Below are 25183 nucleotides of genomic sequence, written 5' to 3' on the forward strand. Positions count from 1 at the left end.
CATTATTGCCTTACCATTCCTCCTGACTACTCGTGAACAGCCTTCCTTGGATCGCAGTGGACTCTCTTCCAATCCTTTTTCGACATCAGCCCTCCACTTCCAAAACACTCCCTGCCAGCAAGGACTCACCATCTAACAGGGTTTTTTCTGCCGTCACTGGCTTTTTCCCTGACGTTACGGGACTGGCTCCCCTGGGTCCACCTGACAGCTTTTTCCTACCACTGTCAGGGTGGCCTCAAGCGGAGCTCGTCCCTATCTCTACGAGCGCAAGAAGGACAAGAAGGGAAGGAAGAGCACCAAGACAGACGAAGACCCGCAGGAGATCAAGAAGGAGGAGAAAAAAAGACCAAAGACATCTACTAAGGAGTATTCCTCTAAGGAGTCAGGTGAGGAGTCTTCGGGGGTGGTAGTTTCCGATTCTGACATGAGAAGAGAGCAGGGGACTACTGCGAGAATCTGGGAGAAGTTGAAGGGAGAGAGAGTTGCCATCAGAGGGAGGCGAAATGTTAGGTGGAATGAGGAGAGAGAGAGAGAGAGAGAGATCATCCAGAAGGGGAAAGGATATTGAAGTCCTTAACATAACATTGGTGTAGAAGAGGGAAGTGCTATAGGGGTAGTAAAACTATGACATCTGAGGAGGTGGGAGTAGAACATGTATCTCTTTTAGAACGAGAGAGCAGGGAAGGGCCAGCAGACTAGATTGCCTCAGGGCAGAAGCTAAAGGAGGTGGGAAGAGGTATGTGTCTCCCACATAGCTAACCTGTCACAGTACTTATTCATCAAAAAAGATAAAGAAGATATACCGGTGACTAGACCAGGATCTAGTACTGTATCACGAGAATTTCAGGTGTTCTGACCAAATCAAACTGGTCAAACTGAGGTTGAACGCATGGTGTGAAGGTGGGCATATGGTTGGGGTACCTTTTCAGTCCTAGTCCCTTTCAAAGATGCTGGAGGTCATGTTTGTAGGCAGGCTAAGGAGATTTAGGGAAGGGAGAATACATTAGAGTAGAATTGGGGTAGTTGGGTAGGAAGAAGGGTAGGGAGAGGTAGTGAATGACTGGGAGCTCCGAACGTTAGATTTAGAGGATGTTTTGCTTATGCGGCACTTTATAACACATTTAGTGATTTGAAGTGGGTGAACACCAAGCGCCATCTGATGTCAGTTTAGAGAGAGGGGATCCCTGGGAGGGAGAGCAGCTTGGGTGCCTGCAAGAGACATACACACATGAATATTGATTCCCCTTAGGCCAGCTTGTCAGAAAGTCACTTGGCCCTGATTTTAGTGGGAGAAACAGCAGAGATTTGGGGAGGCTGGCGGCATATCAGTCAGTGGGCCTCATTACGACCCTGGCGGAGTGGGTTTACGCCAGCGGTATTCGCGGCGGACCCGTCCGCCCCACTACGAGTTCCCGTAGCGCCATGGAGCGTTTTCCGCCTGGTTTTTCCGGGCGGAGAAATCCATGGCGCTACGGGACCTTGTTGTTAATTACGCCACCGTATTTTACGGTGGCGTAATTAACGCCTTCCCCACTCCCATTATACCCTATGGGGCAAAAATGGGAATGGGGAAGGGTAAAATGGGGAATGGGGATTTACCGCCCCGCCAACCTCGGAATGGGGCGGTAAATCCGCCAACCCCCATGGCGCTATTGGCAGCTTTCCGCCGTGCTCCATGGTGCATTTGGCGCCACGATTTCCGCCAGGGTCGTAATGAGGCCCAGTGTCAGTATCATGAAGTAGGTGGACAAAACATGTGTCATTGGTTGACACCAAGGAGGAGGAACAGGAAGAGCCAGAAACCCCAGAGGGCAGCTTGTTGGAGAGTCAAACCTGCTGGGTGATTTTTGTCATGAGGAGCAGCAGAGATTTGGTGGGGGTGTGTGTGACTCACCAGTCAGAGTCCGGCTCTTGAACTGAATGGATGAGACACATGACACCGGGTGACACCGGAAGGAAGAGGGGAGGAACCTGTAATCCCACAGGAAGCTTGCTGTAAATTCACATATGTTACTTAAGTAGGAAGAGCAGCAGAGATTCTGGGAGGCAGGTGACACACCAGTGAGTGTCTGTCTCTTGGACGTACCATCAGGTTGATACCTGAGAGAAGTATCAGGAGGAGCCTGGAATCCCTGGAGGAAGTTTGAGGGGGGGAGTCAAGCCCATGAAACTTTGGTGAGAGGAAGCAGCAGAGATGTTGGAAGGTGAATGACACCTCAGTCAGTGTCTGTCTCTTGAAGTGAGTGGATAAATGACTGAATGAGACCCATGACATTGGGAAACACCTGGGAAGAGGCGCAGGAGGATCAGGACATTTATAAGGGTAGATTGTGTGCGATTCACAGTTGGGTGATTTTGGTAGAAGGAACAGCAGAGATTCTGCGAAGTGGATGACATACTAGTCCGTGAGTGAATAGCACATTTGGAACAACATGGTAGCAACCAAAGACACCACTGGCACGTCTGCAGCATACCTACTGTGCACTGGAGATGACAGAATTGCATTTCATCAATTGAAGGTATCATCCAACTCAAGTTCCATGCCCTTCCTTACAAGTCGCTCTGTGGCACACTAACCAGTACAAGTGAATACATGTACATTGATGCACAATGATGACCATCCATCGAGGCATACACAGGAGGTTGCACTTTCAGTTCCTGTGAATATATTATGTGCAGAAGGGGGAGGAGTATCTGCCAAAGATTAGGGAAGAAGAACACACCATGTGATAAGTCAGACAATAATGATGTAGACAAGATGGATGACGATTAAGACAAAGTTATAATAGTGATAATGATGCGTTATTTATATAGCGCCTTAATCCAAAGCGCTTTACAGAGCACATATTTACATACAATATCACCCAACCAAAATTGGTACTCATTTATCGACCTAGGAAGGATGAAAGGCTGAGTTGGCCTTGCTGGGATTCGAACCTGCGACCTGCAGATCAAGCTCAGATCGCAGCAGCGAGCGCTCAACCCACTGAGCTATCTTACCGGCAATGATAATGATGATCCATCTGAGGTCAGCCCGGAATGCGCATTGCTGCTGGAAAGCAGTTCTACTGAGGAGGAGGAATGACTTCACAGGTACAGAGGTCGCAGCAGGAGCAAAAAACGCGCCCCACACCTGTGTACGATCATTTTTAGAAACAGCCCTCTTGCCACAGATTATAAAGCACTTCAAATTGTTTTTTTGAATCCTGAACACCGCCAGCGCCCACACTATTGCCCCAGATAACCCATCCTGTGTGTTGTTAGCCCACAATGAAAGTCAAAAGGATGGCAGTACTTCTCAGAGAATAAACAGCAACTGAATCTGGTGACTTTTTAACGCTGTTGGAAATCGGTGTGCTGAGGACCAACGTGGGAACCACATCTATGTGGTCATATATGTGGCTGCATTATAATTGTTCTTTTATAATGCGTTTAATACCGCAAACAAGTTTCTAAGCGTGAGACCAGGATTTGAACCTGTGTTGCTATGTGTTGTCTTGCTTTTAATGCAAACACATTGCCCCTGAGCTATCCTCCCGATCATACAAAGAAGTCTAAATAACTGAATAGCATCACTCTCTGTAACATAAGACACCCAGCATAACTAGAACAGTCTGCACCCCTGAAAATACGCAAATTAACAAGGGAGGTCCTGGGAGTCTCTCTGCTAGACATTAGTCCTGGTTGCAAGAGCCTTACCCAGATTCTTTAGCTCACTATCTTTCACAGAGGAGACATTTCCAAAACATATCAGTCTTTGTCCTGCCCTGTGACAGTTCAGCACCAGAATGCTCTACAATTCTCTTCTGAACAAGAGTACCAACAGCAACCCGAGACACGTGTTTCAGTCTGGTTGGACCTCATCAGTGAGGTGGAGCTGTGCCTCTCTAAGAATTGTGAGCAAGGGGTCCATGTCTGGATTCCCCTAGTAACTTAGGGTGAAAATACTGCAGCTCTGCCAGTGCTTAAGAGTGGGACACAAAGCTCTACCCCCTATAGCTCAGGGAGGCATAACAGTGATCTCCCATTGTGTCAGGCCAGTGTTATGAAAGCATTTGAGCGTGGCCAGAAATGTCATAAATCTCATGTCAGACATCGGCTGCTCGAAGCTAACCACACTGTAATGTTGGAAATAGAGCTCTTGCCCTGTCCTTTTGTGGAAAACCCTAGATATCAGCATCTTATGTGAAACATTGACGACCTTTGGGAAGTTCCCGGCTGCTGTTTTTTCTCTATGTCATAGCAATAGTTGAAAGGACATGTGGGCCAGTATTCAGAGTATTGACTACATGGCTGTCATGACACACTGTGTGGGCCTACCTTCCTTTAATAGCTAAGTAAGTGTGTTCAAATCAGCACCAGGCAACATTGTGAATTCTCAGAGTTCCAGGGCAGAAACAACAGGGCAGTTGACATCTCGGAGAAGGTGCAGGAGGTGAAGAAACACTGGCCTAGTCCAACTAATTTGCTTTTGCGTTTGGGCTTTGTTACTGCAGTCAAAAGATCAAGGGTCCTTGCAGCCTTGTACGTCGGCATGAATGTGCCCATATTCCGCTTTGTGGATGTCCTTCACCTCATTGCCACACACTTTATCCACAATTATGAGTCTGTGAAAGAAACGGTTACAGTGGACTAGAAGATATGATCACATTTTAACCAGGCTTAACATGTGAAAAATGTACTGTGCCAACTGCAAGTGCACCACAGGGTGGCTCTGCACAACCTGAAGACCTTAGAGGCCACTCTTTTGGACTTTGCTTTGCACTTTTTGGACAGGCTACTTAAGTGGTGCAATGCCATCACAGATTACTGCAATACTCATAGTAGACCTCTAGATGGAGCATTTCATCTATGTATCAGTGACAGCTAATGTCTAATGTCTGCTCTGTGCTACAACGTTTTGAGGAGGCCACCATGTCAGCAAGTCATCACAAGGCATCCCTCAGTGAGATTTTCCCTCTGGTGTACCAACCTGACAAACCTGGCATGGGTGTGCGCCTTGGCAGGTGATGCTGATGCTGCATTGCTGGTCAGTGATGCACTTTTAATAGTACATGGGAAACCACGGGTAGTTGGTTTTAAAAGTAATACGTAGTATCTGGGCTGGTATCCTTTATGCACCCATGTTTTGAAGTAAACATGGCACTCACCATCCTTGTGTGTAAGGGAAGGCGGTCTTGCAGCAAACATCACAAGGAGAAGACACTGTGCAAATGTGCAAGGATTTTTTGCTGCAATTTTTGCAAAGTAAAATTGTGAAAGAACACATCAGACAGAACATTAACCAGCCCAAATGTTGCCAACTACAACGAGAATGGCATGCTCAAGAAGGTTGATGGCATCAATGGGCAGGACATCTCTGACACCTGTTGAAAGCAATGTGAGCAATGTGAGCATGGCATATGATAAGGGGATTCTGTGGGACACCCTCCTTGGTGACAACTGACATTACCACTCAAAAGTTCTCCCACAGTGTGGTTTATCCCCCTAAAGCTCTCAAGCTCTCCCGTAGACCTCTGCCACTCTCAATTCTGGGGAGTCTCTCTGTCAGGCAAGTCCTTCCCTCATCTTTGCTTCATTTTCACACCTTGACACGCTTGTGTATAGGCCGTAATAAATACCATATCATAACATATCATATCATTCCTTCCCCTCTGCCCAGCCACCTTCAGGAGGGAAGGATGGTGGAGCCTCTCCATGTTGGCTTCCATGACTGCATAGTCCAGCCCGCCCCCATCCATTTTACAGGCACCATACAATGCATGAAATAGATTTCTGCATCCCTCAATCCATGGTCCAGGTGTGTCTGCCAGAAGGTGGGCTCTGCCAGTGGCATGTCTTCCACAACTTCTTGGGATAGCACCAGCAACAGAGGCCACAATTGCTGATGTCACTGGCACTGATTGAGCATTCTGGGTGGGTGTGGGGGTTGTGGTCTGGTGTCCCCAATGTCACCATGCTGCACCCTGTCTCTAGGCTGTACTAGGACTCACTCCCTTGTCACTACTGCTCTATGGTGTGGTGGTGACAGCCAGGTCACTTTTGGGTTCAGCACTGGAAGGATATCTGTTTGCTTGCTGCATCTTTTGTGCCACCGGCAAATATGGTTTCTTGTGTAAATCATCCCCTGGGTATGGCCCTTGTACTTTCTATTTTGCCCCTGTTTCACCCTCTACTCTACCCACAGCCATCCACTATGATGAAGACCTCAGGCTCCTACCCTTGACGGTTTTCCCCGGCGGCAATATACTCCCATACCCAGTGCGGGTGGGGGTTGAAGTTGCAACTCTAGTCGATGGGACTACTCCTGTACCTGTCATACCCACTTTGCAATGGGAGGTGGAGGCCGATGCTCCTCCTACACCACCTCCTCAACCTCCCCTCAACCCACTCCTTCTCACCTTAGGAAGGTACACCATCGACAGCCTACTGATCCACATGAAAATCCTTCTGTTAAGCCTCACCCTCCTTCTTAGCATGTTACCCTGCTGGGTGGAGACTAGTATGCCCCACCTCAACAGGAGCCATTAGAGACTCCTCCTCCAAGTTTCTTGCTGTAGCCTGCCCCTCCTCCCACACGTGGAACATGCCAACCTTTTCCTCACCTGGCCTTGCCTGGGTGGTGGTAGCCACAAGATACCTTGTCTCAAGTGCCTTCGTGGGTGGCAGCCACAAGATGCCCTTCCTCCTCTGCCTCCACAAAGTCTTGCACAGGAGAACCTGCCACTATTGCCTCTGAGCTAGCTGGCACTGGCTCTACATCTTCTCCTTTGAAGACTCCCCCAAAACCTATGACTCACCTGCAGACATTGGAGGACCAGTGATACTTTGTAGCTCGGCCAGTGAGCTGACCCCATCAAACAGCACAACGCCGACTCTCATATATCATGGATGAATCTTCCTTCAACGAGGCGAAATAAGGCCCCTTCTCCCCCTCTTCCTATCCTCCCACCTTCATGGCAGATATGCTATAAGAGAACCACAAAATAGGAGAACTGTAAGAAGTCAAACATACAACAACAACCCTATACCAACATTCTCTGTGTGCCACTAGTAAAAAGAGCTAGAGTCGGCGGATCCAGCTTCCCATTTCTCGCACCCACACACTGGAATGCCCTACCTCCCATAATCCGAGGTGAGGCCTCCCTCATCGCTTTCCGTAAAGCTATGAAAATAATCCTCTTCAAATAAGATCCCTCGTATCAGCATGAAAACCTAACCTATGACCCACTGCACAAGCTGTAATGACCAATTGCATAAGCTGTAATAATTGAATTATGCTTGTATTGATTTATAATGTTTTTTTTTTTTTTTGGTTTGAGATTCATTTTTGTTTCCTTCTGTGGTGACATCCAAAGGTAGCTTGTTGTCTCTCTCAGTTTACCCTTTGATTTATAATGTGCCAACGACTGCTACCACTACTGTACCTCTGTAACTAAGCTCTTGCAAGTAACAGCGCCTCAATGCCCCTGGGCTGTTTGCGCTCTATATAAATATAAATAAATAAACCGAAAACTGTTAAATCACTGAGAACCAAAGGTTCACCTGAAGAGCAAGTCAACACGTAGCTCCTACTAAGACAAACAACACTACATGTCAAACCATCACAACCAATAGAGCAGAAAGTGAACATATGAAACAAAAACAACAGCAAACATGGCAACGGAACTGGAAAAGGGTAAACAATTATTTTTGGCATTTTATTTAGTTTTTGGGGGATAAGGTAAAGCAAAGGAAATGTCTTTTTTTTCTTGTGTTATATAGAGGAAACTAACAATAAAAAGAACAACATACTGAACAAACACTAAAACAAAGGGGCACAAAAATGGGTGCCAAAACACACGAGAGACCAACAAACTAGACACAAGCCAATTCCTAACCTCTTAAACTCCATAAAACCATTTAAAACTCTACTCAAAGCACTGAAAGTATACTCCAAGGCTTTTCTGTGCTCTCCTATCTACATTCAAAAAGAGGTCAGGGCGCCCATCTGAAAGAAAGAACACGGCATTATAACATGTTCTGTGGGAATGTACCCATTCAGAGTCCGTAGCCGCATGTTTTAGCTCACTGTACCTTTAACAAAGGAGGAATATCAATTTGCATATCAGTCTTTGTCCCGCCCACTTGAGAGTCCAGCACCAAAATGCTATGACAATCCTCCTTTGAACAAGAGTACAAACAGCAACTCCAGACATGTGTTTCGGCCTAGTAGGGACTCATCAGTGAGGTGGAGCTGTGCCTCTCTGAGCGCAGTGAGCAAGGGGTCCATGTCTGGATAACCCTAGGTAATTTAGGGTGACCAACCCCAAGTTCCTTTTACATTCAAAAATAGGTCTGGGCGCCCGTCTGCAAGAAAGAACATGGCATGATAACCTGTTCTGTGGAAATGTACCCACTCAGAGTCCACAGCCACATGTTTTAGCTCACTGTACCTTTCACAAAGGAGGAATATCCATTTGCATATCAGTCTTTGTCCCGCCCTTTCTACATAGCCTAGCAAAGTCCACAAAGACATAGGAAGTGAGCCGGGCCTTTTACAGAGGTTTGAATTTCCTTTAGGCGATGTGACGGCTTTAATTGGCTGCACAAACTCGACAAAACAGTCAGAGCGGAATCTCATAGACTAAACAAACCTAACAATTAACCCCGAGATTCGACCTGATTGGATGACAAATCACTGCAAGAGACCCAAAATGTTACCATAAATTGGACCTAGTATTTCACAGTATCAAAGATGGCCATACCCTTGCTGTATTGGACGAAAAGCACCAAAAAGAGTTGAGAGACCAGCGGACAATCCAAGATTATTTGTGATGAATATTGAAAAATATGTTTGTACTTTTGAAACATATTAGACCTAAGCAAAGTTTCCACTCATTGCACAGCAAATAATATGAAACCTGGCATAATCCAACAAGCTAAACATATTTTAAAAATGCAATAACTAACAACTACATATTTAAGAATAACCAGCATATCAGACTTACATTGAAAAGAGAATGTTAGTAGATAAGAAGCAAATCCAACATAAGATTGCTAAATTAATAATTTATGCATACCCATTGTGAATCATTAATAAGAGCCCAAAAACATAATCATTTTTTTTTATGAGTTGAGATTATCACAAGAAAAACGAATATTTACAAACATTGGAAATTCCCAAAAGTTAAATCGCCTATTATATAATGTATACAGGGAAGCTGTACCTGGCATATTATATAGAAATCTAGCTCTGTCTCGGCCTGTCTTGGCCTGATACCCTCCCCTCTCTCTTTCTGTCTCTCTCTCGCTCTCTCTCCCTCTCTCTCACTCTTTATTTGTCTCTTTCTCTCTCCCTCTCATTCTCTGCTTCTATGCTCCCTTTCTCTTTCTGTGGCTTTCTCTATACCTCTGTCCCACTCTATGTCTGTGTGTCTCTCCCTCTCTCTCTCTCTTTCTTTGTCTCCCTATTTCTCTCTCTCTGCTTCTATGCTCCCTTTCTCTTTCTGTGGCTTTCTCTATACCTCTATCCCACTCTATGTCTGTGTGTCTCTCCCTCTCTCTCTCTCTTTGTCTCCCTATTTCTCTCTCTCTGCTTCTATGCTCCCTTTCTCTTTCTGTGGCTTTCTCTATACCTCTGTCCCACTCTATGTCTGTGTGTCTCTCCCTCTCTCTCTCTCTTTCCTTGTCTCCCTATTTCTCTCTCTCTGCTTCTATGCTCCCTTTCTCTTTCTGTGGCTTTCTCTATACCTCTGTCCCACTCTATGTCTGTGAGTCTCTCCTTCTCTCTCTCGCGCGCTTGCTCTCTATTTCTCTCGCTTTGTGGGTCAAAGTCGCGTTGCCAGGTGGGCGTTTGCTAGAGCCACCCCACCCGTGGTTGACAGCTGTGTAACCGGAGACAAAACACATATCATGAATGAGGTGTGCTGTGTTTCTTTTATGGCAAATGTAGAATTATAGCGGCAACAACAGTGGTATCCTCCAGGACCAGCCTGATATTAGAAGACATACATGATCCTTGTTTATGTTCTTATGAAATATCACAATCACACTAAGGGCACATAATCAGTTTGGGGGTGTTTTAGGGAATGCAAATAAGCTCTGAGTGGCTACTGGGGTGCTGACAGACCTTGTACTGGATAAGAGGATCAAGCAGCAGGATCTACAACTGTATTTTTTATTTTTCATTAGTTTGAACACATGGCAACAAGCATGCAGATTCAGAAGCATTGCCAACCAATATGTTCCCAGCACACAAAATTAAACATTGCTTTGTTGCTCCCATCACAAACACATCATTGGTTCTAATCTGAGTGTGACCCTTTCAAAGAAAGTAGGACATTTTGGTGGACAAAATGTTGCACATTCTTTGCAAAGGAAGCTGTTAATAAATAATGTAATTCTACAGATAGTGTAAATTGGCTCTTTTTTTAAATTGTGCAATATTAATGTCCAATGATTACTTCCAAAATATATGGTAATCATTATAAGACCAAAATATTTTCACAACAAAGCACATTGTCAACACGCAGAATAACCATGTACTGATAAAAGGTAATCATTCCAAGTTGTAATGTCTGGTACACTCTTACTGTACAGTTTTTAAAATACTCGCAAGAGAAAGGGGAGAGGTCCGAATAGCACCACTGATGTGTATTGGTTGATTTGCAAACAATCACAGAGTATTGCCACAGATCGTTATATTTGATCAATGTATCTGTCATGAAAGAGTTGCATGCTTGACTCACTATGTAACTAATCCACACTGGGCATGGTGCTCATTTTCCTTTCCATAACACTTCCCCTAACATGAATGTGTTTGTAACAATGAACCACGTATAATCCTGACAGTCTCACGATTTGGATATGAGGATAAAATGGCTGTGGGAAGACCATAGTGTTTGGGACCATTCCAATGTTTTAGAAGATGGGCAGAGGGAGGAAGCAGGATGGTAGGGTAAGGATCGTTGTGCGCATGCCAATCACCAATGGACAGACATCCTTAGATAATTAACATAAGTATGTCTAAAGGACAAAGCACAACTGTAAACAATACAACACATTATACACTCTGGAAAATACATCACAACGGTATGGTAATCACACTGTTACCATATGCCATTCTCATGTAGGAAACACCAAAAGAGCAAGAACATAGCAACTAAATCCAAAATACTGCCTAATTAAATATACAAACATGCAATAACATATATCGTAAACGCAACACTATCAAATAAAATGACTTAAAACATCAATACACTTCAAGACAACCTGTCATCAACATAATTATCAAGTTAAAAAAAAAAAAACAATGTATTAAGAAATCCTCACAAATTAAATGCTTATGCATAACTAATAAAGGATTATGCTGGATTATGTTCATGTATACCATATTATGCATACTGTTTTCACCATTCTTTTAATTAGTAACTAACAATTTGTGTACAGAAATATTTGGAATAATTTACATTATACATACCCAGACTGCCTTTCTTGGGGATCGTTCCTGTGACATGCTGGTGAGAAGAACAAAGCCAACATACCCCTTTAGAGTAAATCCCAAAACAGCTTTGCTGCTCTACTGTAGGGAATTATAGAAATAGTCTGACTCCAATGCTGGCAGCAAACAGACATGCCAGGCTAAGCTTCCTCTTAACATTTGCTGGAGCAGACCTCCTTAGTGATTCTCTGAATGCTCTCGGTTCAGGCCAATAGAAATCCAGCTAGCTGGACATCAGACTAGACCCTGGACAATCATCACCATCCCCCTACCCACTCTAGCTGCTTGCTGGACTATTTTGACCCCACAACATATGGGAGATAGGCTGTCCTGGAGGTTCTCTTGTTTGTAAAGGTGATATCCATGAGTATGAGAATTTCGAGCAAGAGGTTTTTGGACAGTGTTTTTGCTCGTCATATTAAAAAGGAATACTGTATGTATTTACTGTGATATTAATATATCAACTTCAAAAACATGTTTATTTTATTATTTTCTTTTTAGATGATGTTTCCTGAAATTGTTAAGCATATCAGGAGTAGGAAACTAATTGGGACATTCATTGTGAATGCGTAACCTGCATGCTATCCACCAGTGCTCAGTAATCTGGTGTAAAGCTTGAAACAGCAACAGCACTCCGATGCTGTCAGACGGGATCAATGTTTTGATTTCAGGAAGTTTGTCTTAAAAAGGCAGGTTCACAGAGGCAGGCAATCACATTGGCTGATAGTGCAGATACCTTTTTAGCCGTAGTGATTGCACACCTGACATGGCAGGCACATATCCAGGACAGTTTTTAAACTTGCTTGCAATAGACTCAGCAATGGGAGTCACTGTGCCGTTCAAACTATACCATCTGTAAAAGAGCATTTGTTTTTCATCAAATAATTAACACCTTTTAATGGATGGCTCTGTAACAGCATTTGGATTGCAGCATTTAGTTTACATACTTTTTCGAATCGCAGACAAATTCCTTTTAGAAAATTATTTTCATAATTTGTGTGGGTTACTGAAAAATTCCTGTCAATGTTACTATTTTATTCCCACTTTAACTTGGGCACCGCAGATTAAAGATGTACATTTTCTTTTTACACTGGAACAAAAAAAAATGATTTCCCACTCTGGATGGAAATGGTACATCTTTTGCCTTATGTTGGATGGTGAGTCTGCAATCTGACTAGTTTTTCAATAAATGTGGTACACAACTTTATAACAAAATCCAGCATATACCACACTCTGTTTTGTCAAAAAATATAATCCACTGCCAGTTTAGCATATCCCCAATTCATAAACATTGCTCACTAGGTCACAGACGTTAGCCAAGGAAAAGTAAGCCAAAGCCTACTTTGTTGACTACCCTTAAACGTGTTTATGTCAATAACTGGCAAGATTGAAAAAATGAACATTTGGGAAACCATGTGATCCAGTTATATGCAAAAAAATAGTGTAAATAGCAATGCTGTTTTATAGTGATGACTTGTAGTGTGCACACATTAGACAACATATGAGTCTTTAAATTAACATTTTGAGCAAAGAGTATGGTTGTATTGAGGGGTGACTTATTCGGAATGGATGGCGACATGCCACACTGCTCCCTTTTATGAAGGCGGTAGCATCACAGTGAACAGCTCATAGGATCTCTGACTTCTCTCTGCAGGAATCATGTTATTCTTGGGCCATGCTTGGCTTGCAGGTGCAATTCTCTGACATATTGGAATTGTTCATGTTTCAGACAATCACTGTTTTTCTGAATTTTCTGCAAAATAGTGCTCATAAATTGCACCATTTCAGCCCAATAATGAAAGGCTGGAAACCCCTTGCCAGAATTCGAACATGTGTACAGGTTCTCTATAGATCTCAAGATTTGTGCACATAGCCAAAGGGGATCAGCCCTGTTAATTGTTCTCCCATCCCATGTGTCGCCTCTATGTTCTCTCCCTGTATTAACCCCCCTATATTGTACAGTGCTCTGTTACTTAGTAACTAGGTTTAAGCTATATTTATCTTATGCATATCAAATTATATATTGAAACGAAAAAAGAGGAGAAAGTAAACCGCACTCTCCGCGGTCAGTTGAGAGACCAAGATCCATGAGAAAAACACAAATAGCACAGCTCGCAAGAGAAGTAAAGGTCTTAAAGTATTTTAATATAACCAAAGAAATGGACAAAAAATATACATATTACGGCTGGGGAGCAGCGGCAAAAACAGAGGCAGGACGCCGGTACGCACGGCCCGCACACAACGCGTTTCACACTCAATTTATATGCAAACCATTTGCTACATTTCCCACTTAACTCCAACTATCATTTCATAAAACATCTCACATTATGTTTTTTAAGTATTGGTATTGATAGACATGTCGCTTTACATTCCTGTTTAGTTTTATGAATGTAAGTGGACAAGCACCAGAATGCAGTGCAGCTAGTAGTTTTCCATGTTTACTTAAATGTAAAATTGCAGTTTGTCGCTTGAATTCCTGTTTTGGGACATCCATAGAGGTGGGCTCCTCCATACCATGCCATCTTCCACCATAAGCTTTAATACAGTTTGGGTAATAGGGCTTTAAAACCGGGATCTCAATATCTGAAAATATAAAAAGTCATTCACAGTTTTACCATGAACACACAAAGCGAGATGTACCTTTTTTTCTTGCAAGCTGGGACTCAGATGGATTGTTATTTTTCTGTGCACACACATGCTCGCTAAGAAAACTATTACAGCTGTATCTTTATTTCCCCCATTCTGATTGAATGCCTACAATTACCAACATGCAAAGTAATGCTAGCTGAAATAAATCTATAGAAACACAGTGAGACGGAAACAATCACAGCCCAGCTTTGTTTTACACAACATGCAGATGTATACACGCAGGCCTTTGTTAATCTGCTATCATTTGCACCTCTTGGTGACAATGGCCTCAACACACATGTCCCATTTACTTTTGTTATTGATAGTTAACCCCATGTTGGGACGCTGACCAAGCCCTTCAAGCCCAGATGCAGTACCTCCTCTCACTGTGCACATAGCTTTTGACTGTTTACTTTATAGGAAGAGGAGTGAGAGGGGACGGGGGAAAGTCTGAGGGACATCAGACACCAAAATAAACACACAGTGCTCATTTTGGGGTCTGATCAAAGAGCTACTGGGAAGCCTCAGGCGAGCTACCAGTAGCTCACAATCTACTGGTTGAAGGCCACTGCTTTAGACCCTAGTCCACCAAGGGTTATCAGAATGTTCCTATCACCCTGGCGTGGTGCTGCATTAAAATCCAGAGATTGGGGGCTATAAACAAGAGGTTGGCAGAATTCCGTACAGGAATACTGCATGCAGAGGTTACCCTCACCCGTGTGTGCCTCTCAGGGAGGTCTGCCTGCATTATGACTTTACCACCATGATATCAGAAATGTCATGACAGACAAGCAGTATTACAGATATACTCCACAAAGTATTTCTGAAACGCCCAATCTCACATTCATTTAAAAAGCATTTCCCTCCCCCTTTGACAAATAAAACTGCATATGTGTTCCATGACAAAACATGCACAGAAGCCGGTTGTATGTTATGCATCAAGGGCATGAGAATGTGCACATGTGAGATGCTGCATTACCACTCCCTTTGGGAGTTCTCTGCATCTTTTTACCCTGTAAGTGAAGGCCTTTAAACACCTAGTGGGGGTGAGCCATCCATTCAGCTCCCTCCCCGGATGTGAATGAGTAGTGAAAGCCTACAACCAGAGTGAGCCTATAGCCGCTCCCCCACGCTACATGCTCCATTCGCCCTCCACAGCACACGGCATACCACCATGTATGCCACTTTTCCCCATCCACAAAGCACTGTTCCACCCAGCAAGGTCCCACTTCTCTTGCCCAACTCCTCCACTGCTCTGCCCCACTCCCCGCTCTTACCTGGATCTAGCCACCATGCTGTCTTCCACTGCACAACACTTACCAGAGACAGTGACAAGGGACTCAGCCCCACTGCACTTCCATGGTGGCCATCTATTGCCTGATACACCTTCATTTTGATGAATGGCCACTCATTCTCACCCTTCATCAAAGGGAATGCTCCATATTGTTTGTACAGTAACAGACTATTACCAACCCAATTCCAAAATTGCGGGTGGGCTTGGCCATTAATAGCCCCAAGCCCTTGATGAGCCTCATGCTTTGCTTATGCCTACTTTGTATTGGGCTAGCGGGCGGTTAATGGCCAACACCACCCACAAAGGCCGGTCTTAAGGCTATATTACTTACTGTTCCCAAATATTTATTTTATTTTATTTATTTTACATTTATAAAGCGCTCACACAGCCCGCAGGCATCGAGGCGCTGTTACAGGAATTGTTTGTTTTTCTTAGTTGCGTAATTGTGTTTTTTTTTTTTGTCTTCCGTATTTATAACGCGCTTAAATACCCAGAGGTTTCTAAGCGCGGACCCGGGGATCGAACCTGTTGTAGCTTCGTGTCGTCTTGCTTCCAAGACGCGCACGCTGCCGCTGAGCTATCCTCCCGGGACAAATATCATAATCAAAGCAATTTTTGAGTCACAGAGGTGGTGCTATTTGTCTCTGTGAGAAATAAATTGTAGTATTGCAGATCATGAATTCTCATGTATTAGATTGTATCGTATTGTACTTGTCATTTATATAGCACCATTTAACATTATTATAGTCTCAATGCGCTGGTGGTGGGAACGCCCTCAGGGACCAAAGTCTAGAGTATTGAAGGTCAAGGAGTAAGATTAGAATGTGTGTGTGTGTGTATTTGGCCAAAAAAGGCTTAGCAGGGCTGGCCAGGCTCCGGTAGAGAGCAACTTGTGAGGTTATGTATGTGGATGTGTGCTGAGAGGAGTCAGGAGATGGTATGAGTGCTAGAGACTTGCTATGTGTCCAGTGTGCCCGAATTTGTCATAGGTCTTCGCAGCATACTGATGTCAGAGGTGTTGAGGCGTAGTCAGATTTATGTAAACTGCACGACTGAAATTTGTCATAGCCCTTGCTGCATTCTGATGAGTGCGGATAGCCATGCCTGCGGCCAGTGTCCACTGGAGTGGTGAGTTATACGTACCTAGTGGATTCGGTTGTGATTTCATTTGTTCATAAAAGAAAGCATGTCACTGTAACAAAGATGTTACAGGAGCAGTGAGGAAGGGGATACAATCTATCTCCTCAGCACTCTACGTAAGGTGAGGTATGCTAATCTCACTATGGGGATTGATGAGAGGATCAAAAGTATCCTACCCTTGGGAACAGTAGTACACTCAAGGAACCCAAGATAAAATAAAAGGGGAGCCCAAGGGGCACCTGAGCAACACTGCACAGAAAGTACAGTGTGCTGCAATAGGAAAATGCAGATGCCCAAAATGTTATAGGAAAGTATCATTCAAAAAGTAAAAATGGCAACCATTAAAAGAGTAAGAGAAGGGTGAGTGGGGAAAAAGATTGCCACTCACTCAGGAACATAGAAAAATAATCCACAAGTCCAGCAAAAAGTGATGGGGGATCTCACGGGGAGGAAGATTTAGCATAAAAATTCAGATCTAACCTAACAAATAGCTATGAGGATTACAGTACCTTATGAAATATTGTGATGCTTATGGTCCTAATGTGTATCTCAGGCAAGAGCCCTCTGTATGTTTTTTCCTTTCTGGATTGGTTTACTAACCTTTTCCCTGACAGGTACACAAAAGGCCTAATCCGGGATGCAAAACCAAAAATGTGCCCCTGAGTGACCCGACATCTACCATGGTTCTGCACCCTGATTTTCCTTTTCAGTATTAGTTAAGTGAATCTTTGATTAAATTCATAAATCTAACTTCTAGGACAGAGCACTTTTGCCCAGTTACTAAGTCATACATTCTATACCAAAATCGTGACATGATAAGAGTGACAGATCTCTGCAGTACTGTGTATCTGGATTGATAAATCTCCCTCCATCATCACTGAACAATAAACAGATACAAATGGGACAAAGCGGAAAGGGACATAAACAGGGCAAAGAAAGACAAGGTGGGTAAATAGTAAACAAAATCTCCATATCCAGAGGTTGGACGACTCTGTCTGGTGCTTATTCTCGTATAAAGGATCAGGTTATCTTGATTCTCTCTATGGACAAATCAGAATCACCGTTGGGTCACTGATTTCCACTTTCCAGCATGCAATTGTTCTTTACCTTATGCAGTCACAAGTTGTTGGGAATGGAATTTTGACAGGGTTGCTTCCTTCTCACATTTTCGAGTTGTTCTGCCATGTCTAGATGTCTAGATAAACTCCACCATTTTCAGATAACCATTGTGGATTTAGTCCAGTTGCTGTCTTCCATACTGAAAAAAAAAATAATAAAAACACTGGACATCAGGGAAGTGCCCAGATCCATAAAACAAATATATACACACAACTTCTGGCAAAGGCTGGAAACAGATTCTTTACTACTGTCGACACTTCTTAAATGGGTTTCATCTCTTGTTTTGCTTTGTAAAAAGAAATGTACAAAAAGTCACCCATTAGTTACTAACATCACCCTGTAGACTTGGGAATCAATTTTGGATGATACACAGTACTAGTATTTTTGTGTCATGTATTCATGTGTATATATTCGTTTTATGGATCTGGGCACTTCCTTGATGTCCAGTGTTTTTTTTTTTTTAGTATGTTAGTGCATTATGGATAAATAAAAAAGAATCTATTTTTTAGATAAATCTCCGACCATATCGTCTTTATATATGTTTGACAAGATGTTTTTCTCATTTTTCTTTTGCAGTGGGTAAATGCTAATTTTCTCAGCCCTATATGATATTAGCAGGTAGCTTGTTGTGGACTTTGTCTGTCTTCCAACAATAGCCAGAAGATTGCGGAGTTTACTGTGGAGAGTGAAGAAAACACCCTTGTGAAACTAGATGGATGGCAGATACCTCCTTGAAGAAATCCCTGTCCGGTCCCCATGGGCGCACCACAGACTGAAGGCAAACTGGTTGATTGGGGAAGAGTCAATACCAAAGGGCTCAAACTGAGCAATGAATGTATGTGGCAAATGAAAGGATAGGGATTGTATTGCAAGTGTAAATATAAATAGTAATGAAATGGGAACTGGATTCATTTTAAGAGAGAGAGATTGCCTCGATTGCTAGTCTCAAGGAGATAGAAGGTAAAGCATTACAAGTTGGAGTATTTTTAGAGAAGATTCCTAAGGCAAGCCTGACATGAAGAATGCGTTACACACTGCGAAATGGGGTAAAACATAGATGAGATACTTTTACTAGAGAAAGAAAAGAAAGACAATTGTTGAAATTGTTGGGCACATTTATTTGGGGTTATATGTTAGTGTAAGAAGTTGATTTGTTTAACTAGAAATATAGAACTATAGTAGTAATCTAGCTGTGTATCAGACCTTAAAAACAAGTGATTGGCGCCAATCAATCAGAGAAGGATAAAGGTTGAGGGAAGAAATAGAGCAAAATCAGATTCTTAGGTTGTCAATGATAAAACAGCAGGATAATGAGAATCGATAGAATTATAATAAAAGAGCAAAGAGAATATTATTGTGTAGGATTAACATTTTTTTACCTGAATTGATTACTGTGATATAATTAATTAAAGTAATAGCAGAATAAAATTAGACGGAAAGGGTATTGACGAAGTCAAAGAAAGACACGAAAGAGAGGAACAGGAAAGAAAGGAACAAAAATGAGAAAAGGCATACAAAGATGAGAAGGAAAAGGAAAGGAAGCAAAAGGAAGAACGAAAAAGGTATGAAGAGCAGATAAAAGAGAAAGAGAGAAAAGTTGGCGAGAAAAAGAAACATGAGGAAATAGAAGCACAGAGACTAAAAGAAAGAAGGTTCTAAAGAAGGTGAGAGGAATAAGAGAAGAGGAAGATGAGAAGAAGGGAGGAGCAAGAGCAAATGGAAATGAGAAAAAGTAGAGGACCACAATATATACCATGGCCACAGATGGATAAAGATAATTTGAGATACAATTACCTAATTTGACTGTAGGAGCGGGTAAGTGGATTTATGAGTTAGAAAGGATGACCGCTGGAATGACATTAGCAGTGGGTGACGTAAAAGGCCTACTCTCAGCTATCCTAGGGGAGAAAGCTGACAAAATCTGGAGATGAGTGGGATATGGGAGCGTGACACCAAAAAATATGACACACAATGGAGTGCCATTTAATAATTGCAGAGCAGATGTATGGAGGGCACATAGAGTACAGTATCCTGATATGTTCGACATGGATGTGCTTATGACAAGGAAAATTTGAGAGAATGACGATCCTGTTTCTTATATTCAGGAATTCAAGAAAATTGGTATCTTGAGACAAGATAACTGTAATAAGACAGTAGCATTGTGTTATCCTATTTTATTTCAGGGACTGCCCGAGGCAGTGCAAAGGCAGATGAAAAAACAAGTCGGGATGGAAGTCGAAAAAATTGCCAGAAATTCTATTGCCTATCGTACATTATTGTCAATTGTTACAAGAGAAGAATAAGAAAAAAGCTGAGAATAGGAAGCTTGAGGAAGAAAAGTTAGTTCAGGAAAAATTGTCAAAATTTTCCATAGAAGGAACAGTACTGACAAGTCTGGACGGGTTGGTAACAGCCTAAATAGCCAATCAATGTACGATACCCAGTAGATCAGGGCAGGTACAATTGTTGGCCACATGGTAGATGGAATGGACCTAGAGGATGAGGAGGCGGATTTCAAAACCTCCAAAGGGGAGGAGGATTTAATGGAGAACAGCCACAGCAATGTTGGAATTGTGGGAGAATGGGACATATGGCCCACACATGTAGAAGTGGAAGGGGCATGCAGTAGAACTGGCAAGCACCAAGACGGGGGATGGGCTGTTTTTGCCACAACACCCCGATGGTCGCTGTGGCACCGGTGGTGCAAAGGAACACAAGTACTCCTTTACGCTAGTTTGCGACTGACTGCAGTGAGCGTACCATCATACCGTTTTGCAACTGACTGCCGTGGTCTAGCTTATTTGCAAGGTGGCCGCTCATAATGCGACTATTCCCCATATACTCACTGACTCACAACTGGAATCACTTTGCAACCCTCTTGACTCCCGTTGTTGGGTTGGATGCTGTGTTCCTTTCCTGGCTCCTTTTCTACTTTTGCCCTTTCCTTGGATCCCACTTCGGAATTCTCTGCTACCTTTCGTCCTTGATTCGTGTTACTCTCTGAACCTCCCCTGGTCTCTCTTCTTTGCTTGGAATTTAACATCCTACTGCTGTGCTCCATCAGCTACCAGTATATAGCTCTGCTTTCCTGGTGCTTTTGCTGTCCATCTGCTAGCCTTTCTACTGTGGACCCATTCCCTTTGGAGAGTCTGCATCTACTGATTCTAACTTGTTGAGTTTTTTATGCCTTTTGGCTTTTCCCTCTACCATCCAGACAGATCCTATCTGTCTGCCGCTCTGTCCTACATGTATTTTCACTCACAGGAGGTCATAGTGGCAGTGTGCCAGGATAGGCTCTATCTCTACCTGGATCGGCTTCGGAATAAGGCAAAGACCAAGAAGGAGAAACTCAAGACATTCTGCAGAGGATCCAACTCTTCAGACTCAGGTGAGAGTTGGCAATGTCAGAAGGACTCCTCCAAGATGGCCCAGATACAGGAACTGATTAATGCCATATAAGGGCTTTCAGCAGAACAACGAACATTAAAAGAAGAAAACACCACTGTTAGACGCATGATCACGGTGAGAGATGCGGTGATGTATGATGCTCATGTAGGAGGTCTTTCTTCAGGGAGGTTCGATGGTATTCCTGTATGTTTTAAAGAGTTTTTGGACTCCTGCACTGTTCACTTTCTATCCGGAGACACAACTTATGCCATGGACAAGGCTAAAATAGGGTTTATGTTCTCTAACATATCTGGAAATGCATTGTCTTGGACTGCACCATTAGTGATATCAGCAAATTCTTTAGTAGCCTCATGCGCTGCCCTTATTCAAGCACTCAAGTACATGTTTGATAGACAAGAACTAATTTTCAGTGCGTATGAATCACTCCTTGATGCCAGACAAGGAAACATGGATGTTATGGCTTATGTCACAAGATTCAAACTCCTGGCATCAGAATCAGGATGGCCAGAGTCTTCACAATACACTATATTCTTCAGGGGATTGACAAAGGAAATCAAGGACGAGCTAGCTCTAGCCCCTCACCCTGCTTCGTTGGAAGGACTGGTTTCTGCAGTGTTACAGATTAAATACAGACAAGAAAGATGAGAGGTGTGCAAGAAGAGTAGGGGATCTCCATTTATGCCATGACAGAGCCCCCCATCTCTCCTAAAGTACTCTGTCGGATGAACCAATGCGGATAGGGACTGCAGAGGACTGTTTACACCAGTAGAAAGACAAAGAAGAAGAAGTCAAGGAATTTGCTTATATTGTGTTACTAAAGGACATCTCCTATATGACTGTCCAGAAGTCCCTTCTAGAAAACAGGGAACCTACCGACCCCGGCCCTAGTGGGTACTGGAGACCGGGGTATCATTGTAAGTGCCTACATTCATATCACTGCTTTCAAAGAACAAATGGACGATCATCTAATGGTTCTACAAGTGATCCTACATGTTCCAACAAAAAGTCCTATAGCCGTGTTTGCATTGTTAGATTGTGGAGCCAGATAAATATTCATGGACTCAGAGTGGGCTGGGAAACAAGATATTCAATTAGTGGAAAGGACAGAAACCCAATCAGTAGAAGTGGATGGTCAGCTTTTGTGTTTTCAGGCCCCATTACCAAACAGACCATCCCCCTCAGCATGAACATCAGTCAACATAAGGAAGAACTTGTCTATGACATAATACGAGCAGCACATTTCACTCTTATACTTGGAATACCCTGGTTGCAGCATCACAATCCGCTTATCAACTGGGCGGATAAGAAACTTCAATTATCCTCATCCTTGTGTAAAGATCAATGCTATGAACTACCATGTACTACCGAGACCAATCTTGCTTCAGATCTGGGTCAAGTCTTCCTTGTTCACTTATACAAGAGGTCAGCATGATCCCATCAGAGTATCATGAAAACCTGGAAGTATGCGAAGACAGACTACCATGCGCACTCCTGCATCACCATCTGGAGGACTGCTCCATTGATCTCAAACCCAATGAAGTGGTTCCTTTAGGTAGGATGTATTCCCTATCAGTACTGGAGAAAGAGGCCTTGCGCAAATATTTGGACGATAATCTTGCCAATGGCCTAATCAGGGGGCATACATTTTTTTTATCTTTAAGAATGATACCAGAGAACTTGGGCCATGCATCGATTACAGGGGTCTAACAGAGAAGGACAGAACCCTATGCCCCTCATCAATTACATCATAGTAGCAGTGCAGCCTGCAGTGGTGTTTGCTAAGCTTGTCCTACGAGGAGCATATCACCTGTTTCGCAAGAAAGAGGGAGACCAGTGGAACACAGCCTTTTGCATGTCCTTTGGCCATTTTGAATACCAGGTTATACCTTTCGGTGAGGTCAATGTGCCTGCTGTCTTTCAAAGATTCATGGACAGACTCTTTTCTAATATTCTTTTTCACCAAGTAATTGTTTATTTGGATGACATTCTTTTTTATTCACCTTCATTATCTCCACATCGGAAATAGCTTACTGAAGTACTTGACTGGTTACGCAAGAACAGTCTTTTGGCCAAAGCCTGAAAATGTCTATTCGAAGTGCAGTTAGTGCCCTATCTCAGATTCATCCTTTGAATTAAGGGCATCAAGATGGATCCGAGGAAGACCTCTCTCTTACAAGGATGGTCATCCCCGACTTTGGTAAAAGTGATACAGCGTTTTTTAGAGGTGGCTATCTTCTATAGACATTTTATAAATCAGTTTTCAGAGATTATTCTAAACTACTCCATTACTAAACTCCTTAAGAAAGGGGTCACTTTTCATTGGGACAAGGCCACTGAACATGCTTTTGAGACTTTAAAAAAGCCTTTTGTTCGGCTCCTATTCATTGCCAAACCAATCAATTCCAACCATTCATAGTTACGACGAAAGCCTCCTTTGGAGCATTGGAAGCAGTCCTAAAACAGACGGGGAATGATGATCTAGAACGTCCAGTAGCCTTCTTTTCTCACACTTTGAATCTCAGTGAGCAAAATTATCCCGTAATAGAAAAATAATCTCAGGCTATTCGAGCAGCATGTACAGAATGATGACATCTCCTTTTTGGTTCTCGACATGACTTCGAAGTCTGCACTGATCACAAGAATCTCCAGATTCTACAACAAATGGAATCTCGTAATAGCAGGCAAGCGCGGTGTGCCTATATTTGTTTTCCTGATATGCTTTCAGACTCACCTGTATCCCGGGAAGCCAAAACACCATTGCCAACACACTTTCACCAAAGGACAAAGCAAGTAGGGAAGACCTTCAATTTTCTGAAATGATTTTGGGAACAAGAGATTTATATGTGCAGTCTCTTCCTTTCTTCGGCAAGTCAAAGATGCCTTTCTAGTTCCAGAGACTATAAAATCACTTCAGGGAGATCATACATTCAAAGTGCAAGATGGGTTACATTACTGTCTAGTTCACATTGTAGTTCCCACTTCTACTCTACAGACTAAAGTCCTTTCTTGGTGCCAAGATAACCTAGCAGCCAGACATAAGAGTGTAGCTGCTACCTTGGATCTTGTTTCTCATTCCTTTTGGTCGCCGGCAATGAACCAAGACATGAGGGAATACATCTTATCCTGTCCAGTATGCGCTCAAAGTAAGTATCTTCTAATCCCTGCGGAAAGCTGGCATAGGCTCCTGTACCTCAAGGACCATGGACCCACATCTCTTCAGACTTTATATGGGACCTTCCTCCTTCGAAAGGGTTACACTGCCATAATGGTTACAATAGATTCATTCGGTAAAATGGCTCATTTTATCCCCCTGCAGGGTGTTCCTTTCCACTCCTGAAATGGCAGTTTTTTTCCTCAGAGACATTATATGCCTACATGGTCTGCCATTTTCAATAACCACTGATCGGGGATCTCAATTCACTTTGAAGAGCTGGAGAACCCTTTGTGATCTGTTGGGCATGGACAGAGCGCTATCCTCCGGTTATCAAGCCCAAACAAATGAACAGACAGAGAGACTAAATCATGCCTACATTGTTATACGACCAATTCACAAGATGTCTGGTCTGATCTTCTACCTATAGTCGAATTCTCTTACAACAACATGGTTCACTCAACTACAAGGATGGGTCCTTCTATTGTCACTTGGGCTATCATCCCAAAAGATTTGCCAGAGTAGGTTTATCCACCTTCTAGCATTCCCATTCTGGATTATTTCCTAAAAGGATAAGCGATAATCACAAAACAGCTTATCAACATCTCCAGATGTCCAAGGAAAGAAACAAGAAATACACAGATCGACACAGGAACAACAACCCTGATTGGGCAGTATGAGATAAGGTGTGGCTCTCTACATAGTTCTTTCCCAAATGGATTCGACCCTCTAAATTCTCTCCACGATACGTAGGACCATTTACCATTATTGCCAAGATCGATCCTGTGGCCTTAATACTTCAGTTGACTCTCTCTTGGAGACGTATTCATCCTGTGTTTCACTCATCGCTCTTGAAGGAACACAGACCAGATACATTCCATCACCCCATCTTTGCTTCTGCTTTCTCTCCCCCTCTCCCCTGCTGAATTCCTGGCTGATACTGAGACTGCACTGATTACCT

General features: G+C 43.1%; 1 long non-coding RNA gene across 2 annotated transcripts in view; it reads right to left on the reverse strand.

Moving 5' to 3' along the window:
• The window catches only part of LOC138570108 (uncharacterized), a 208019-nt gene that overhangs the window by 60320 nt on the left and 122516 nt on the right, over positions 1-25183 (reverse strand). The window contains exons 2-3 of one of the 2 annotated variants that reach the window (XR_011303402.1): positions 17652-17802; positions 6801-6968 (exon numbers count right to left, since the gene is read on the reverse strand). This is a non-coding gene — a long non-coding RNA (uncharacterized lncRNA). The remainder of the gene's footprint in view (positions 1-6800; positions 6969-17651; positions 17803-25183) is intronic. The other variant, XR_011303403.1, reaches the window with a different exon arrangement.

This window comes from Ambystoma mexicanum, chromosome 2q (genome assembly GCF_040938575.1).
Source record: "Ambystoma mexicanum isolate Mex_15411 chromosome 2q, UKY_AmexF1_1, whole genome shotgun sequence".
Lineage (NCBI taxonomy): Eukaryota > Metazoa > Chordata > Amphibia > Caudata > Ambystomatidae > Ambystoma > Ambystoma mexicanum.